Here is a 20,346-nt window from a genome sequence, read left to right on the forward strand (position 1 = left end):
ATCTTATAGTGATTTTCTTGAGGGGATACTAAAATATTGGGATTGAGTGATTTAAACAAATCCCCAAGGAATATCAGTCTCTCAATGTGAACATGCTTCTCGGTGGTGGCCTTAGAAATATTAAACTCTGTGATAATCAAATAACCTGTGAGACAGTTCTCTACTCAGAGAAAACATATATGTATGGCCCTTAAAATCAATGATATTTAAAAATATTTATTAGATTTATTTTATTGCTAATAATATGTACATTTATATACATATATATATATATACAGTAAGTGGGTTGAAGCATGTGTTTTATAACACAGTGAAAGCTTATATAATGATTCCCTAAAAAGTCCTTTGAAAATTTGATGCTTTGGGGGGACCAGTGTTTTCACCTAATGGTTAAGTTTTCCCTTGTGATGTCAGCATCCCATATGGGTTCTGATTTGTGTTCCTGCTGCTCCACTTCCAACCCAGCTCCCTGTAAATTTGCCTGGGAAAGCAGTGCAAGTAGACCAAGTTTGGAACCCTGCCACCTTTGTGGAAGACCTGGATAAAGCTGCTGGCTCCAGATAGTGGCCTGGCCCAGCCCTGGCTGCTATGGCAATATGGGGAGTGAACCAGCAGATGGAATATTTCTCTATCTCTGTGTTTGTATGTGTGCACGTGTGTATGTGTGTGCGTGTGTGTATGTGTCTCCCTCTCTCTAACTCTGTCTAACTCTGCCTTCAGGGACCTGTGGAATAGACACACAGGGCATTCCTGCTTGACTTAGGGAACAGACCAATCCACCTGTTTCCTAAGCCAAGGGGAAGTAAACTCAGGAGCTAGAGACGTACATTCACCATAAAATAGCTTCACAGTTATAGCTTTTCAGCAGTAATATGCTCTTCCTTTTCAGTCTCTGCAAGGTCTTTGTACAGGTACAGAGGTCTGACTTTCCCCAAGTGTTCATCAGAGATGGAATGTTGCATATGTGCAGAACTTCTTGGGACAACACCCAAGACATCAGACTCAATTACTGAGTTCCTTTGTAGTTGCACAGGATTGCAGTGTCCACACAGCACAGAGGAAAATCTGTGTTACACACAGTGATGGTACATAGGTTAACAATATCTGCCTGCATGGAGGCTGGTTGAAGATTACCACCTGGAATCACTAAACTCCAGAAGACACAGCTCCCTTCAGACTGCCTTGATATACTTGGTGAAGGTTACAGCTGCGAGAGGCCAGCAGAAGGAGTGGCTTCCATGGCAACAGCCTGCTTCAGCACAGCCCTCTGGCTGGTGTTCCTGGACAATATGTCACTCACATCTGCAGAGTTGTCAATAACAACAAGGGCGGGAGATGCCAGTGGAAGCTTCTGCCAGGTTCTCCTCAGAATTGTGCTGTAGACAATATCACTTTTCCTTTTGTAGATGTACTATCTCACTTGAAATTCGAGGTTGGCGCTAACTAATGGGTTTCTGCTGCAAAGAATTTGAGGAAATCCTCCCTCTTTTTTACCAGGACATTAGGGGCTCTGGCCATTGTGAAATTTCTCAAAAAGTTATTCAGGGAATCAAGAAAAAATACCAAATGGACTCTTTTCTGGACAGCATGGCAAAAGCCCAAATATTTATGACAAATCACCCTTTAGAGAAAGTAAAATATTCTGGAGTAACCTACATAGTATGAAGCTAGGCAGAGATGAAACGTGGTTATTAATAATGATATACCCAAGACCTCTGTGGGGGGTGGAGAGAGGTTCCCAGAAGACCAGAGCCAGTCAAAAGATTCAGGGTCTAGGAAAGAAGAGAATATATTCAGAAACAGAATTTACAGCTGTTTTCTAGGAGTCAAGGCCCTAGGAACAGTTTTAAGATTTAATTATTTATTTACTTACCTATTTATTTAGCCAGCATTGCTTGTAATGTGTCTCCTTTTAGATCCAATATTTAAAAGATACTGCTGTAATCAGCACCTAATCTAGGAAGATACATGCAAATGAATTGAAGTCATATTTTCTGGTGATATACTTTAATTAGACTTATACTTCTATGGAAAGCATGTTTCCCTGACTGAATTTATTAAAAACACTGTTAGCTCTAATTATAGCAGAACATACTCTGATTTGATCAGGCACACAATTATGGACTCTCTAAGATGGTGATGGTCTACAAATAATTAATATTACAAAGATTATTTTATTTCCTACTTCTTTTAATCATAAATAATTTCTGCATGTTTCTGGACATATTTAGAGAATATCTCATAAAACATGCCAAATGAAATGAAAAATTCAATAGATCAAATGACAAATGCATATGAGAGCCTTAAAAACAGAGTCAGTGAAGCAGAAGAGAGAATATCAGAGTTAGAAGACAGAGCACAAGAAAGTATACAGTCAAACCAAATAAAAGAAGAGGAAATTAGAAATCTAAAAAATATTGTCAGAAATCTACATGATACTATTAAAAAACCCAACATTCGGGTTCTAGGTGTTCCTGAAGGCATGGAGAGAGAGAGAAAGGATTAGAAGGCATTTTTATTGAGATACTAGCAGAAATCTTCCCATGTTTGGAGAAGGACAGAGACATCCAAGTACAGGAAGCTCATAGACTGCCAATAAACATGACAAAAAGAGATCCTCACCAAGACACGTTGTAATCAAACTCACCACAGTGAAGCATAAAGACAAGATTGTAAAATGTGCAAGAGAGAAACGTCAGATTAATCTCAGAGGATCTCCGATTAGATTCACAGCAGACTTCTCATCAGAAACCCTACAGGCTAGGAGGGAATGGCAAGATATAGCCCAGGTACAAAGAGAAAAAAAAAAAACTGCCAGCCCAGAATATTCTATCCTGCAAAGCTCTCATTTGTGAATGAAGGTGAAATAAAGACCTTTCATAGCAAACAGAAATTGAAAGAATTTTCACCACTCTCCCAGCTCTGCAAAAAATGCTTAAAGATGTGTTACACACAGAAACACAGAAACACGGCCATCAATATGAAAGAAGGTAAAAGAAGAAAACCTCCCAGTAAAAGATCACAGGAAGTTCAAAGCATATATTAGAAATATCTTTGGGAAAATGGCAGGGCAAAATTACTACTTATCAACAGTCACATTGAATACTAATGGCCTCAACTCCCAGTTAAAAGACGCAGACTGGCTGAATGGATTAAGGAACAAAACCCATGTTTGCTGCTTACAAGAAACACATCTTTCCAACAAATACGCATGCAGACTGAAAGTGAAAGGTTGGAAAAAGATATTCCATGCCAACAGAAACCAAAAAAGAGCTGGTGTAGCCATATTAATATCAGACAATATAAACTTTAACACAAAAACTGTTAAGAAGACATGGAGGGGCACTATATAATGATTAAAGGATAAATTCAAAAGGAAGATGTAACTATTATAAATGTATATGCAGCTAATTACAGGGCATTGGTTTATTTAAAAGATATGTTAAGGGACTTAAAGGGAGACTTAGACTCCAATACAATAGTACTGGGGGACTTCAATACTCCACTTTCAGAAATAAACCAATCAAGCAGACAGAAGATCAACAAAGAAACAGCAGACTTAACTGACACTATAGCCCAAATAGATCTAATAGATATTTACAGAACTTTTAATCCTAACTTCAAAAATTTACAATTTTCTCTGCAGTGCAAGGAACCTAATCTAGGACTGACCACATACTAGGCCATAAAGCAAGTCCCAGAAAATTCAAAAGAACTGAAATCATACTTTGCAGCTAGTCAGACCACAGTGGAAAGAATCTGGAAATTAGCAACTCAGGAATTACTAGAGCATATGCAAACACATGGAGACTGAACAACATGCTCCTGAATGAACACTGGGTCATAGAAGAAATAAAAAGAGAAATAAAAAACTTTGTGGAAATAAATGAGGATAACAACACAACATATCAAAACTTATGGGATATAGCAAAAGCAGTGTTAAGAAGAAAGTTTATATCAATGGGTGCCTACATCAAGAAATTGGAAAGACACCAAATAGATGAGCTTTCAGCACATCTCAAGGATCTAGACAAACTGCAGCAAATCAGGCCCAAATCTAGTAGGAGAATAGAAATAATTAAAATCAAATTATTAGAGAATATTGGAGAAATCCGTCAAGATATTGACACAGGCAAAGACTTCTTCGAAAATACCACAGAGGCACAGGCAGTCAAAGCCAACATTAACTATTGGGATTTCATCAAATTGAGAAGTTTCTGTACTGCAAAAGAAACAGCCAGGAAAGTGAAAAGGCAACTGACAGAGTGGGAAAAAATTTGCAAACTATGCAACTGATAAAGGATTAATAACCAGAATCTAGGAGGAGATCAAGAAACTCCACAAAAACAAGACAAACAACCTATTTTAGAGATGGGCCAAGGAACTCAATAGACAGTTTTCAAAAGAGGAAATCCAAATGGCCAACAGACACATAAAAAAATATTCAGGATCACTAGCAGTCAGGGAAATGCAAATCAAAACCACAATGAAGTTTCACCTCAACCCGGTTAGAATAGCTTACATACAGAAATCCACCAACAACAGATGCTGGCAAGGATGTGGGGAAAAAGGGACACTAACCCACTGTTGGTGGGAATGCAAACTGGTCAAGCCACTATGGAAGTCAGTTTGGAGATTCCTCAGAAACCTGGATATAAATCTACCATACAACCCAGCCATCCTACTACTTGGAATTTACTCAAAGGAAATTAAGTTGGCAAATAAAAGAGCTGTCTGCTCCTCAACGTTTATTGCAGCCCAATTCACAATAACTAAGACCTGGAATCAACCTAAATGTGCATCAACAGAAGACTGGATAAAGAAATTATGGGATATGTACTCTGTAGAATTCTACACAGCAGTTTAAAAAAAATGAAATGCAGTCGTTTGCAACAAAATGGAGGAATTTGAAAAACATCATGCAGAATGAAATAAGCCAGTCCCAAAAGGACAAATGTCATATGTTCTGCCTGATAGGTGACAACTAACTGAGCACCTAAAAGTAAACCTGTTGAAGTGAAATGCACACTATTAGAAACAATTACTTGATCAGCCCTTGTCCTGACTGCCGAACAACTTACTACTTTATTCCTTTCAGTATTTTTTAGTTCTAATTAGCACTATTGGTTGAACTCTTTAATTAACATTCAATTATTCTTAGGTATTTAACTGAGAAGAGATCCCTGTTAAATGTAAGAGTGGGAAAAAGAGAGGGAGGAGATGTACAGTTTGGCACATGCTCAATCGGACTTACCAAAACAGTAGAGTTAGAAACGTGCCAGGGTATTCCATCAAGGTGGCATGTACCAATGCCATCTCACGAGTCAAAGTGATCAGTTTCAGTTCACAATTGATCATAATGAAACGATTAAGATTCAAAGGGATCTCATAAACAAAACTAGAGTGTGCTAATACTAACTGATAGAATTTAAAATGAGAGAATGATCCAACATGGGAAGCAGGATACACAGCAGACTCGTAGAATGGCAGATGTCCTAAATAGCACTCTAGCCTCAATGAAAGATCTCTGCGAATGAGATCCCAGTGGAAAGAATGGGCCATCTAAGAAGGAGGTAGCTTTCTCTGAAGGGAAGAGAGAACTTCCACTTTGACTATGACCTTGTCTAAATAAGATGGAAAGCCGGAGAACTCAAAAGGCTTCCATAGCCTTGGCAACCAATGACAAGAGCCTCAGGTGATTACCTATGTGATAAACAAGAGTGTCAATTGTTAACTCAACAACAGGAGTCACTGTGTACTTACTCCCCATGTAGGATCTCTGTCCTTAATGTGCTGTACATTGTAATTTAATGCTATATCTAGTACTCAAACAGTACTTTACACTTTTTGTCTCTGTGTGGGTGCAAATGGTTGAAATCTTTACTTAATATGTACTAAAATGATCTGTATATGAAGATAATTGAAAATGAATATTGATGTGAATGGAATGGGAGAGAGAGTGGGAGATGGGTGGGTTCCGGGTGGGTGGGATGTTATGTTGGGGGGAAAGCCACTGTAATCCAAAAGCTGTACTTTGGGAATTTATATTTATTAAATAAAATTTTAAAAATATTTATTGTGGAAAATGTGCTTTAACCATACTTAAATGAACTCTAGTAAAGGGATTATGATAATTCTAACAAATGCATTGGGATAAACATAATACAAATCAAGATATGAATGAAAATGAGCTTGTTTTTTAATTCCAGGGTGAATATGGAATATTGTGTTCATATGTAGTTTCTTTGTTATAGCCTGCATTCACAAACGTTATAATATTTTCACTTGATTAATGTTCTCCTTTAAATAACTGAGAGAGACTTCAAGCAATATAAAAGGTAAACCAAAACAGGCACAGATCCAGTGTGTCTAACTAGGGATAATAGACATTGATTTTGGCCAGGGAAGATAATTGAAGAAAAGAGGATGTAGTGCATTCCCAGGGCAGAGTTGGAGAGAAGTTTGCACTGGAAATTCTACAGAAAGAGAGGCAATGTGGAGCAGTGTGGGCAGTACAAACATGGAGTAGCATGAGGGGCCACCACCTGAGACTTCCACAGCCAGGGACTAGAGGAGATGCCATCTTCTAGGTGTGAAGTGAAAGCAGACTGTGGCAGCCCCTGTCACTGGTGATATTGCTTGAGGGAGAACCCTATGGGCCTCATTGACTTTGAGTCTGGCCTGAAGAGCTAGTGGGAGCTATATCTAGTTGGGTTCCCACTCAACTCCATAAAGGAAGAGGACATTCCTTCATACCAAGCCCCTCACAAGGTGCCTGGCAACCATGAGGGAGGAAACATCACCTTAACATGAGTAGAGGTCACAGTACCTCATGGGAATGCATGACTAGAGGATTTTTTCAGAGGGATAAATACACATTCCCCATTGACTTTGAGGCTGGCCTGGAGGATTGGCAGAGCACCCACTTAAGACTGTGAGAAGTCCACTCTATCACAGGCTCTGGGACTCAAACTGCAAGGCAGATCGCCCACAGGGAGCTGGCTCTGGGAATGCCTTTGCTTTCTCTGTGGACGGGAAAGGCTCCTGGAAGCATGTGTGGTATAGCAGGGTTTCTGGGCTATCATTGTATCTGTCTTCAGAGGCTCAGGCATCCCTGATGGCCTGGGATGGGTCATTGCTGATGGTTCCATCCTTATATTGAGGACTACACAGATCCTTTGATTCATGTGCCTGCCTTGGTGAGGTTTGCAGTCTCAACTTTGATGTCTCCCTGGACTCTTGCCCCACACTAAGCATTGCCCAGAGCTCCCTGGTTTAACCCAGAACACACCTCTTTATATGCACTGAAGGAGCAGAGAGTTCCTTAAATCACAGAGACATAATTCAATGATAAAAGCCATCAGAGGAGAAAACCATTAAGTGTTTCTAGAAATGCCTAAAAATAAATGAAGAAATGCAAGAAACAAGAAGAAGGAGGACATATGGCTTCCCAAGAGGAATACAATAACACTACAATATTAGAATGTGGAAAGAAAGAGATTGATGAAATGCCTCAAAATGAATTCAAAAGAATGATTGTAAGATTACACATATACACAGAGAAACCCATCCATGAAATAAAAAAAATCCATAGCTGATATGGATAAAAAATTTGCTGAGAGATGTAGATATTGAAGAAAAATCAAACTGAAATATTAGAAATAAATAATTCTATAAGTCAAATAGAAAATGCAATGGAAAGCCTTAACAACAGCCTAGGTGAGGCAGAAGAACATCCAAGATAGAAGACAAATCTTTGGAAATAGACAAAGAAAGAAGAAAATTAGAAAAACTGAAAATAGTGTTTGATATTTATGAAATACTATGTTTTTTAGGAGTTTCTGCAGTTGTGGAAAGAGAGGATGGATTAAAAGATCTATTCAAAAAAATAATATGAGAAAACAGCTAAAAGGGACATCCAAGTACAAGAAACACACAGAACTCCAAATAGAAAAGATTAGAAGAGATCTAAACCATGGAACAGTATATTCAAGCTGCCAACAGTAAAACATAAAGAAAAGATTTTAAAATCTGTAGAAGAATAATGCCAAATTACCTTAAGTGGATCCCCAATTAGGTAATATCTGATTTCTCATCAGAAACCCTATAAACTAAAAGAGATGAGAGATATATTCCAAGTCTAAAAAGAAAAAAAACTGTTAACCCATAATACTATACCCAGGAAAGCTCTAATATATAAATGAAGGTGAAAGAAAGACATTTCAACCAACCAGTAAAAGAGCATAGGATGCTCAAAGCATATAGTAGAAAATATCTTTGGGAAAATGGCAGGGTAAAGTCACTACTTATCAATAGTCACATTGAACGTTAATGGACTGAACTCTAAAGTTAAAATGTACAGACTTGCTGAATAGATTAAGGAACAAAACCCATCTATTTGCTGCCTACAAGAAACACATCTTTCTACCAAAGATGCATGCAGACTGAAAGTGAAAGGTTGGAAAAAGATATTCCATGCCAACAGAAACCAAAAGAAAGCAGGTGTACCCATATTAATATCAGACAATATAAACTTTAACACAAAAACTGTTAAGAAGACATGGAGGGGCACTATATAATGATTAAAGGATAAATTCAAAAGGAAGATGTAACTATTATAAATGTATATGCAGCTAATTACAGGGCATTGGTTTATTTAAAAGATATGTTAAGGGACTTAAAGGGAGACTTAGACTCCAATACGATAGTACTGGGGGACTTCAATACTCCACTTTCAGAAATAAACCAATCAAGCAGACAGAAGATCAACAAAGAAACAGCAGACTTAATCGACACTGTTGCCCAAATAGATCTAACAGATATCTGCAGAACTTTCAATCCTACAGCTAAAGACTTTATATTCTTCTCAGCAGTGCATGGAATCTTCTCTAGGATTGACCACATACTAGGCCATAAAGCAAGTCTCAGCAAATTTAAAAGAATTAGAATCATACCCTGCAGCTTCTCAGACTACAGTGGAATGAAGGTGGAAATTAGCAACTCAGGAAAACCTAGAGAGTATGCAAACACATGGAGACTGAACAACATGCTCCTGAATGAACACTGGGTCATTCAAGAAATCAAAAGCAAAATCAAAAACTTTCTGGAAGTAAATGAGGATAACAACACAACATATCAAAACTTATGGGATACAGCAAAAGCAGTATTGAGAGGAAAGTTTATATCAATAGGTGCCTACATCAAGAAATTGGAAAGGCACCAAATAGATGAGCTTTCAGCACATCTGAAGGACCTAGAAAAACTGCAGCAAGCCAGACCCAAATCTAGTAGGAGAAGAGAAATAATTAAAATCAGAGAAGAAATCAACATGATTGAATCCAAATAAAATTACAAAAAAATCAGCCAAGCGAAGAGCTGGTTTTTTGGAAAAAATAAACAAAATTGACACCCTAGTGGCCCAACTAACTAAAAAAAAGAATAGAGAAGACCCAAATCAATAAAATCAGAGATGAAAAAGTAAATGTAACAACAGACACCACAGAAATTAAAACAATCATCAGAAATTACTACAAAGAGTTGTATGCCAGCAAACAGGAAAATCTATCAGAAATGTATAGATTCCTGGACACATGCAACCTACCTAAATTGAACCAGGAAGACATAGAAAACCTAAATAGACCCATAACTGAGACAGAAATTGAAACAGTAATAAAGGCCCTCCCAACAAAGAAAAGCCCAGGACCAGATGGATTCACTGCTGAATTCTACCAGACATTTAAAGAAGCACTAATTCCAGTTCTTCTCAAAATTATTCAGAACAATTGAAATAAGAGGGAATCCTCCCAAATTCTTTCTATGAAGCGAGCATCACCTTAATCCCTAAGCCAGAGAAAGATGCAGCATTGAAAGAGAATTACAGACCAATATCCCTGATGAACATAGACGCATAAATCCTCAATAAAATTCTCACTAATAGAATAAAACAACACATCAGAAAGATCATCCACCCAGACCAAGTGGGATTTATCCCTGGTATGCAGGGATGGTTTAATGTGCGCAAGACAATCAATGTGATACACCACATTAACAGACTGCAAAAGAAAAACCATATGATTAACTCAATAGATGCAGAGAAATCATTCAATAAAATTCAACACACTTTCATGATGAAAACTCTAAGCAGATTGGCTATAGAAGGATCATACACCAATATTATCAAAGCAATTTATGAAAAACCATAGCCAGCATCCTATTGAATGGGGAAAAGCTGAAAGCATTTCCACTGAGATCTGTTACCAGACAGGGATGCCCACTCTCACCACTGCTATTCAATATAGTTCTGGAAGTTCTAGCCAGAGCCATGAGACAAGAAAAAGAAATTAAAGGGATACAAATTGAGAAGGAAGAAGTCAAACTATCCCTCTTTGCAGATGATATAATTCGTTATTTAGGGGATCCAAAGAACTCTACTAAGAGACTATTGGAACTCATAGAAGAGTTTGGAAAAGTGGCATGATATAAATTCAATGCACAAAAATCAACAGCCTTTGTATACACAGGCAATGCCATGGCTGAGAAAGAACTGCTAAGATCAATCCCATGCACAATAGCTACAAAAGCAATCAAATACCTTGGAATAAACTTAACCAAGGATGTTAAAGATCTCTACGATGAGAATTACAAAATCCTAAAGAAAGAAGTAGAAGAGGATACCAAAAAATGGAAAAATCTTCCATGCACATGTATTGGAAGAATCAATGTTATCAAAATGTCCATTCTCCCAAAAGCAATTTATACATTCAATGCAATACCAATCAAGATACTGAAGACCTTCTCAGATCTGCAAAAAAATTATGCTGAAATTCATATGGAGACACAGGAGACCTCGAATAGCTAAAGCAATTTTGTACAACAAAAACAAAGCAGGAGGCATCACAATACCAGATTTCAGGACATACTACAGGGCAGTTGTAATCAAAACAGCATGGTACTGGTACAGAAACACATGGATAGACCAATGGAATAGAAGAGAAACACCAGAAATCAACCCAAACATCTACAGCCAACTTACATTTAATCAAGGATCTAAAACCAATTCCTGGAGCAAGGACAGTCTATTCAATAAATGGTGCTGGGAAAACTGGATACACACAGACTGAAAGCAAAAGGATGAAAAAATATATTCTATGCTGGGCCAGCGCCGCGGCTCACTAGGCTAATCCTCAGCCTTGCAGCGCCGGCACCCTGGGTTCTAGTCCCGGTCGGAGCGCCGGATTCTGTCCCGGTTGACCCTCTTCCAGGCCAGCTCTCTGCTGTGGCCAGGGAGTGCAGTGGAAGATGGCCCAAGTGCTTGGGCCCTGCACCCCATGGGAGACCAGGAGAAGCACCTGGCTCCTGCCATCGGATCAGCGCAGTGCGCCAGCCACAGCGCGCCGGCCGCGGCGGCCATTGGAGGGTGAACCAATGGCAAAGGAAGACTTTTCTCTCTGTCTCTCTCTCTCTCACTGTCCACTCTGCCTTTCAAAAAAAAAAAAAAATTCTATGCTAACAGAAAGCAAAAATAAGCAGGTATTGCCATCCTAATATCAGACAAAATAGACTTTAACACAAAAACAGTTAAAATAGACAAGGGCATTTTGTAATGATTAAGGGATCAACTCAACAGGATGATATGACTATAGTAAATGCATATGCATCCAATGTTGGGTGGCTGACTACTTAAAACAGATGCTAATGGATCTAAATGGAGACATAGGGTTTAATACAATAATAATGGGGGACTTCAGCACCCAAATTTCAGACAGATCAACTAGGCAGAAAATCAAAATGGAAATTACAGAGCTAATCTACTCTATGGACAAAATGGATCTAATTATTATCTACAGAATATTTAATCCCATAGATGCAGATACACATTATTTTCATCGGTGCATGAAGCTATCTCTAGGATAGACTGTATGGTAGGCCATAAATCAAATCTCAGGAAATTCAAAATAATTGAAACCATATCATGTATCTTTTCAGAAAGCAATGTAATGAAAATGGGAATTAAAACTAAGAAACTCTAGAAAGTATTCAAAAACATGGAAACTGAAGGGCGTGGAAAAATGGCAGAATATAAAATCAACACACAAAAATCAATAGCCTTTTTATACATAGGCAATACAATTACTGAGAAAGAACTTGTGAGATACATACCATTCATAATAGCTATAAAAATTAAATATCTTGGAATAAATTTAGCCAAGAAGATGAGCAATAACTACAATGAAAATTACAAAATTATTAAAGAAAAAAATTTAAAAAACACATAAAAAATGGAAAAAATGTTCCATGTTCGTAGATTGAAAAAATTAATATCAAATTCTCCATACTACCAAAAGCAATTTAGAGATTCTATGCACCCCAATCAAAATACCAATGACATTCTTCTCATGTCCAGATAAATGATGCTAAAATTCATATTGTAACACAAGAGACCCCAAATAGCTAAAGCAATATTAAACAACAAAAACAAAGCTGGAGGCTTTGCAATACCATATTTCAAGACATACTATAAGGCAGTTACACTCAAAACACTTGGAATTGGCACAGAAATTTAGGTGTGTAGATAAATGCAACAGAATTGATGCTTTCAAAACAATTCATGCATCTACAACCAGCTAATCTTTGACCACAAGCTCAATCAGTTCCTGGATAAAGGAAAGTCTCTTTAATAAATGGTACTTGCTAAATTGGATCTATGCATGCAAATGTATGAGAAAACTCAGCTTATACTTAGTGTAAAAATACACTTAAAATGGATCACAGATCTAAATCTATGACTGATACCATCCAATTACAAGAGGAACATTGGGGAAGCTCTGGTAGACATTGGCATAGACGAAAACTTCCAAAAGACTCCAGCAACAGAGGCAATCAAGGCCAAAAGAAACAAATGGGATTACATCAAGCCAAGAAGCTTCTGCTTTGCAAAGAAACACTCAACAAAGTGAAGAGCAACTGACAGAATAGGAGAAAATATTTGAAAACTAGGCAATAGCAATGAAGTTTCATCTCACCACCAAGTGGCTGTTGTGCAGAAAAAAAAAGTCCTGGTGAGGATATAAGTTAAAAAGTACCCTAATCCACTATTGGTGGGCATATAAATTAGTACAACCAATATGAAATACAGTATGTGAATTACTAGGATCTGCAAATAGATCTACCACACATCCTAGCCATCCCACTCTTGGAAATTTACCCAAATTAATTAAAATCAGCATTTGATGGAATTTACTGCCCATGTTTTTTGCAGCTCAGTTAACAACAGCAGTGTTATGGAATCAACCCTGATATCCATCAACTGATGAGTGGGTAAAGAGAATGTGATATAAATATATATATGTATATATATATATATATACACACACTTTAGAATACTACTCATGCATTAAAAAGGATGAAATCTTGTATTTTGCAACAAAATTCATGCAGCTGGAAGCCATTATGCTTAGTGAAATAGCTTAGTCTCTAAAAGACATATATAATATGTTTTCACAATTATGTGACAGTTAATATAGAATACAAAAATGTGTATGAATGAAATGGACATTTTTTGATATGATTATCATTTTTAACTATTGTTTATACTCAGTGGACCTGTTTTCTTCCAATTTTTTACTTAGATTACTTATGATTAGTGGTGAATTAAGCCAGTGAATATGGAGCAGAATTAGATTAGATCTTTGCAGAAACTGATGAAGATGGAGAGGAAGTAGAGAGGGATTCAGGGAAGTAAGATTGTCTTCTCAGAACTGTACCTATGGATTTCATGAGTCCTGTTCTCTTTCATATTAATAAAAAAGAGGAGAAGCATTCACATCATAATAGGTTTAAAAACAATCAAAATAGAATGTCCATAAAATTACAGGTAAAAGCAGATGTAAATAACTTGTGCATTCACACATAAAATCTCCTGTAAAAATTACATATTTTTGGAAATTAATTAAGGAAATTATATATTTATTATATAGTCAAGATAAGTGGCTTCAGAGTCAGATAGCCTGATCATTATCAATGATCTATTTGCTAAATTTTGCGAAGAATACTTAATTATTCTAGGCCTTGACAAAGTAGGCACTAAATTAAATTATAAAAAAGTTTATGGAGAGACACTACTAGTGTGTTTAATGATTTCTTATATGAGGTCTCAGAATATTTAACTTTTATCACATATTATATATCTGATATAATATGTGTGTGTCTGTGTATGGCATGAAATGCCACCTGATGTTGCATATTCTAGTTTCCTTTAATGAACATTTAGAGAATTATATTTAATTCCAAAAAATTAATAAGTAGTAAAATCTCACTTTCAAATTATTAATTCAAATACAAATTGTAGCACAAAATGTTTTTGTCTTTAATTTTTAAAGATTTATTTATTCAGTTTAAAGGTAGAGTTACAGAGAGAAGAGGTAGAGAGAGAGAAAGAGAAAGAGAGAGAGAGAGAGAGAGAGAGAGAGAGAGAGAGAGAGAGAGAATCTTCTATCTGCTGGTTTACTCCCCAAACAGCTGCAAAGGTCAGGACTGGGCCAAGCTGAAGTCAGGAGATGGGAGCTTCAGCCAGGTCTCCTAAGTGGAAGCAAGGGCCCAAGTACTTGCGCCATCCTCCACAGTGTTCCCAGGTGTATCATCAAGGATTTGAATTAATCATGAAAGGAGCAACTGGGACCAGAACTGGCACATAGATGGGATGATGGCATCATGTGTGTGGCTTAACCTGCTATGACACAGCATTGGCCCCAGTGTTTTTGTCCTTACATTTTTTGAGTGATGAGTTGATGTCTATAAATTTTACATGTCAAAATACTTAATACAATATATACTTATGTACAACATGTATCACATTGTCCAGTAAAGTTATCAATTTTAAATATTTAGAATGAATACATGGATCTATATACAAAGATCCTTCAAAATGTTCATGGAAAATGGAATTTAAAAATAAGTTTATTTTGGTTCAAAAACTTACAAGCTATGACTTATTTATTCATAATATGAATATCTATGAAGTTTTTGAAGACATATTCACAGGTACAATTACCATTATCAACATCATATACCAAAGAATAAGCTAATAATAAGATTTATATGTTTAGTGTAAAACAAAATTTTTTAAACATCCCAAGGATAAAAGGTTCCAATTCTTAAATGATTGATTTCTGCCTGAAGGTATATTTTCAAACTAAATTATGTGAAATTATTATTATATTTTTCCTTTTATGTCAACATGTGAATATGAGGAGCTGACACTGTGGTGTAGTGGGTTAAGCTGCTATTTGCAACTTCAGTTTCACATATCAGAGTAAAGATTTAAGTTCTGATCAAGCCTCTGTTAATAAACCTGGGTAGGCAGTGGAAAACAGTTCAAGTATTTGGATCCCTGACACCCACGTGGAGATACAGAGTTCCTGGCTCCCACTTTCATCCTGGCCCAGAACTTACTGTTGAAGTCATTTGAGAACTGAGGCAATGAACAGAAAGTCTCTTTCTGTCTCTCAAATAATAAATCCATAAATAGATAAATCCTTTTTTTAAAAAAATGGGAATATGACATTATTCAGGGAGTTGAAGAAAGGTTTAGATAATATTACTCATATACAAAACTAGGCAAATTATCTTATTTGTGAAAAATAACCTATGTAAGGTTAAATATGTGTGGAGGAACCTATAAAAGGTAGTTATGATTTATTTGTTGTTTGGAGAATTGTTCATCTTCTTACCTTCTCCAAACTAAAATATTCAGTCAATCTTGAGAAGCAAAATACCTGATATTTTGAAATTTTGAGATGACAAATAATATGTATAATTTGAACTTCACTTGCCCCCCCCCCCAATTGATCACCTATTTTGGAGATGTAATTAAGGAAACTAGTCATGTGTCTGTGAGCTTGCTTCAATCTGAGATGAAAAAGAGCCAAGCAATTTACATTTTATATTCATTAAAGTTTTGGTGGACCCTACAATCATGTTGCCTTTTTAATCTGTAATGTAATCATAGATATTTTATTAGAATAAATATATTAGAGTTTATATTGGTAATATATTTTATAAATAAATATTGTGATGCTGTTAAAATGACACATTATCCATTATATCCAATTGAAAAAAATTTGGCTATTTCAAAATATGTGCATCCTTGTAGCATATGATTAATGCCTGCTATTTCTAGGGGTATAATTTCAAGAGCAATTTTCTATAAAACTGCTTAAACTGTTACCTTGTAAATTTGAGAACATTTGGCACAATATTCACTTAGCCAAATTACTATGTTAATAACAATCCCGCCTTCCAAATACTTTTCAGAGTTGGTGACTATATATCTCTTGCTGGCTATTACTTTTTATGACTTGACCAGTAGCTGCCCATCCGCTCATAGGGCACATGGTTTAACACTCCTTGATTCTGAACTTCTTTATCCATGATTCTGTAAATTGTCACCATGTATTGAAAACTGATTCATAGATAAGGAGAAGAATTATTCTTTTAAAGATTTATTTATTAATTTAAAAGGAAGAGTAACACAGAGAGAGAGATTTCCCATCCCCTGTTTCACTCTCCAAATGACAGCAACAGGACCCGGCTTCACAACATGGCTGGTAACTTCTCTGCTTGAGATACCATATTTAAAAGCATCACAAATGGCATCAGTTTGTGAGCTTACTGCTCAATTTCCAATCCAGCTCTGATCCCGCTTTCTGCTATGGGACTTGGAAAAGCAGCAGACGATGAGCCAAATGTTTGAGCCCTTGTCACACACATGGGAGACCCGGATGAATCTCCTGGTTCCTGGCTTCAGTCTGGTTCTACCCTGGCCACTGTGGCCATCTGGGAAATAAGTCAGCAAATGGAAGATTTCTCCTTCTGTAACTTTGACTTTCAAATAAATTAATTAATTAATCTTAAAAAAAAAAAATGGCAGCAACATCCAGTCTTGGACAAGCCAAAGCCAGAATCCAGGAACTCCATTCTAGTTTCCCATGAGAGTGGCAGGATCCCAAGTACTTGAGCTGTCTCTTACTTCCTTCCCAGTCACATTAGCAGAGAGCTGGAAGGACAGTAGACTGAATCAGGCACTGCGTTATAGAATGTCAGAATTACAAGTGTTACCGTAACCAATTTTACCACAACAGTAGCCCCCATGAAAAACAATTTTAAAGCTTAAAATTCAAGTCTTCTTCCAACAAAGCCTTACAAATGAAATATGACATTGCTTTATTTCTTCATTTTTTAATCATGAACAACCTAGTGTATACAAGATAGCAACAGCTGAAACAAACTCAAAAATACATATTTTTAAGATTCTGTCTTCAACAAACTGGATTAGGGAACAGGCTCTTGCAGGATGACAAGAGTGGCAAAAGGTATTATGAATAAAACTGCTGAGCCAGCGCCACAGCTCACTAGGCTAATCCTCTGCCTTGCAGCGCCAGCACACTGGGTTCTAGTCCCGGTCGGGGCGCCAGATTCTGTTCCAGTTGCCCCTCTTCCAGGCCAGCTCTCTGCTGTGGCCAGGGAGTGCAGTGGAGGATGGCCCAAGTGCTTGGGCCCTGCATCCCATGGGAGACCAGGATAAGTACCTGGGTCCTGCCATCGGATCAGTGCAGTGCGCTGGCCGCAGAGCGCTGGCCGCAGCGGCCATTGGAGGGTGAACCAATGGCAAAAAGGAAAACCTTTCTCTCTGTCTCTCTCTCTCACTGTCCACTCTGCCTGTCAAAAAATAAAAAAATAAAAATAAAAAAATAATACTCCTACAGAAATAAAGAAATTATTAATAGAGGAGACTATATCGCAATGATTCACCAAGAAAATCATATGGATAAGAAAGTTGAAGGAATTATTTAAAGTGGCAGAGTTGACATTTACATGAGAGAGAATGAGGAGGAAAGAAATGTGATATATTTGTGTGGGTAGATAATGGAAGTTCAGTTTTTATAATTCTGGCTTAGGATATTATTCAGTCAGTAGTAGCTTAACATAAATGGTTGCAAGAACCAGAAGCACATGAACACAGGTGAAATACACAAACCATATTTCAGAATGTATAGGATGCTTTGGAATAGAGAACTCAGGAAGTGTGATGAGACTGAAATAGGATAATGTCACTAAGAATATAAATTACATTTCTAAAAGAAATCCAGAAAAATTGAAAGAAGTTAGTGTAATATTTTGTAACTATATAAAATGAGGAGTAAAATTTGCCTTTGAGGGGCAGGAATTTGGCCTAGAAATTAAGAGAAAACTGTATCCCACATAGCTGTGCCCAAGTTGGGTACTTGACTTCAGCTCCTGGCTCATGCTAATGTAGAACCTGGGAGGCAGTGGTGTTTGGCTTCCTGCCACTCATATAGAAGTGGTTAGAGTTTCTGGCTCTCAACTTCAGCGCAGCCTGCTTCTGGCTGTCACAGGCATTTGGAGAGTAACTAGTAAATGAGAGGTCTCTCTCTCTCTCTCCTCTCTTTCTCTCTCTCTCCCCCACACCCTCTCTCACGAACACATTATGTTTCCCTCTTTCTCTACCTCCAAAATAAATATTTTACAAGATTTGACTTGAAGATATATTTACACTCTAATATTTGTTGCAGCATTATGCACAAATTTGGAAACAACCAAAAATACATGAGTAGATAAAGAAAGCATGGTATATACACATCGCGGTATGCATTCAGCACTAAAAAATAATGTGATTGTGCAATATGTGACAGCATGAATGTATGAGGTATTACATTGAGGACATTATGGTAGGTGAAATGAACCACAGGAAAATAATTGCATAATTTCACTTATATTCTAAAGCATCTAAATTAGTCAAATTCATAAAATCAGAGTAGAGTGGTGACTACCAGCAGTAAAGGGTTGGGGGAAAATGGAAAGTTACTGATCAATGGCATAAAGTTCCATGCAAGCAAGGAATAAATGTAAGATCTTTTGTACAACATTGTACCTATAGTCTATAAGAAAGTATTGAATATCGAAAAATTTGTTCAGAGGGTAAATCTCATCCTAAGTGTTCTTACTATATTTAAAAAATAATAATGTGGTCTGATATTTGTATGCTGTCTTTAGAAAGGAAGTATTTTTCCCGGCAACTGCCTGCACTGTTAACTATTGAGGTTTATTTTATTTTTTTAAAAAAATTTTATTTTATTTTAATTTATTTGAAAGACATAGTTACAGAGAGAGGTGGAGGTAGAGACAGAGAGAGAGGTCTTCCATCCGCTGGTTTACTCCCCAGATGGCTGCAACGGCCAGAACTGTGCTGATCCAAAGCCAGGAGCCAGGAACTTCTTCCGGGTCTCCAATGTGGGTGCAGGGGCCCAAGGACTTAGACCACCTTCTACTGTTTTCCCAGGCCATAGCAGAGAACTGGCTTGGAAGAGGAGCAGTTGGGACTAAGGACTAGAACAGGCGCCCATATGGGATGTCGGCCCTTCAGGCCAGGGCATTAACCCACTGAGCCACAGCGCCAGCCCCAGACCAGATCTTTCTAAAAGCAATCATTCAATATTCTTGGGTTTTCTATAGCATGAGAAACGGATCTATTATTCATGTAGACATTGTGGCAGATTACTTTTATACCATATTTACTTCAATATTCTCAATAAATGAGGTAAAGTCTCTTCTATTATATTAACATTGTAAAGTAGTCCCCATATTCAACTAATTGAGGATGGCTTACGCTTCAAGACTTTGGATTCAAATAAGATTGTCGTTCCTTGAACCTTTAAATTAAGTGTATCTTTCTTTGCAACCACATCTTATTGAGCAGGTTTTTTTTTTAACTTTTATTTAATGAATATAAATTTCTGAAGTACAGCTTATGGATTACAATGGCTTTTCCCCCCATAATTTCCCTCCCACCCACGACCCTCCCATCTCCCGCTCCCTCTCTCCTTCCATTCACATCAAGATTCATTTTCAATTATCTTTATATACAGAAGATCAATTTAGCATATATCAAGTAAAGATTTCAACAGTTTGCACCCCCACAGAGACACAAAGTATAAAATACTGTTTGAGTACTAGTTATAGCATTAAATCTCAATAGACAGCACATTAAGGACAGAGATCCTACATGAGGAGTAAGTGCACAGTGACTCCTGTTGTTGACTTAACAAATTGACACTCTTGTTTATGGCCTCAGTAATCACCCTAGGCTCTTGTCATGAGTTGCCAAGGCTATGGAGGCCTTTTGAGTTCACCGACTCTGATCTTTTTCAGACAAGGTCATAGTCAAAGTGGAAGTTCTCTCTTCCCTTCAGAGAAAGATACCTCCTTCTTTGATGACCTGTTCTTTCCATTGGGATCTCACTCGCAGAGATCTTTCATTTAGGTTTTTTT

The 20,346-nt window shown here is 37.2% G+C and overlaps 1 long non-coding RNA gene across 2 annotated transcripts in view; it reads left to right on the forward strand.

The window, feature by feature from the left end:
- Positions 1 to 20,346, forward strand: part of LOC103346236 (uncharacterized) — a 179,395-nt gene that overhangs the window by 51,112 nt on the left and 107,937 nt on the right. Inside the window, exon 7 of one of the 2 annotated variants that reach the window (XR_011385245.1) lies at positions 900 to 5,488. The exons of the other annotated variant lie outside the window; for it this stretch is intronic. This is a non-coding gene — a long non-coding RNA (uncharacterized lncRNA). Of the gene's footprint in view, positions 1 to 899; positions 5,489 to 20,346 lie in introns of those variants that run through there. 2 annotated transcript variants of the gene reach the window in all.

The sequence above is a fragment of the Oryctolagus cuniculus genome, chromosome 1 (assembly GCF_964237555.1).
Source record: "Oryctolagus cuniculus chromosome 1, mOryCun1.1, whole genome shotgun sequence".
Classification (NCBI taxonomy): Eukaryota; Metazoa; Chordata; class Mammalia; order Lagomorpha; family Leporidae; genus Oryctolagus; species Oryctolagus cuniculus.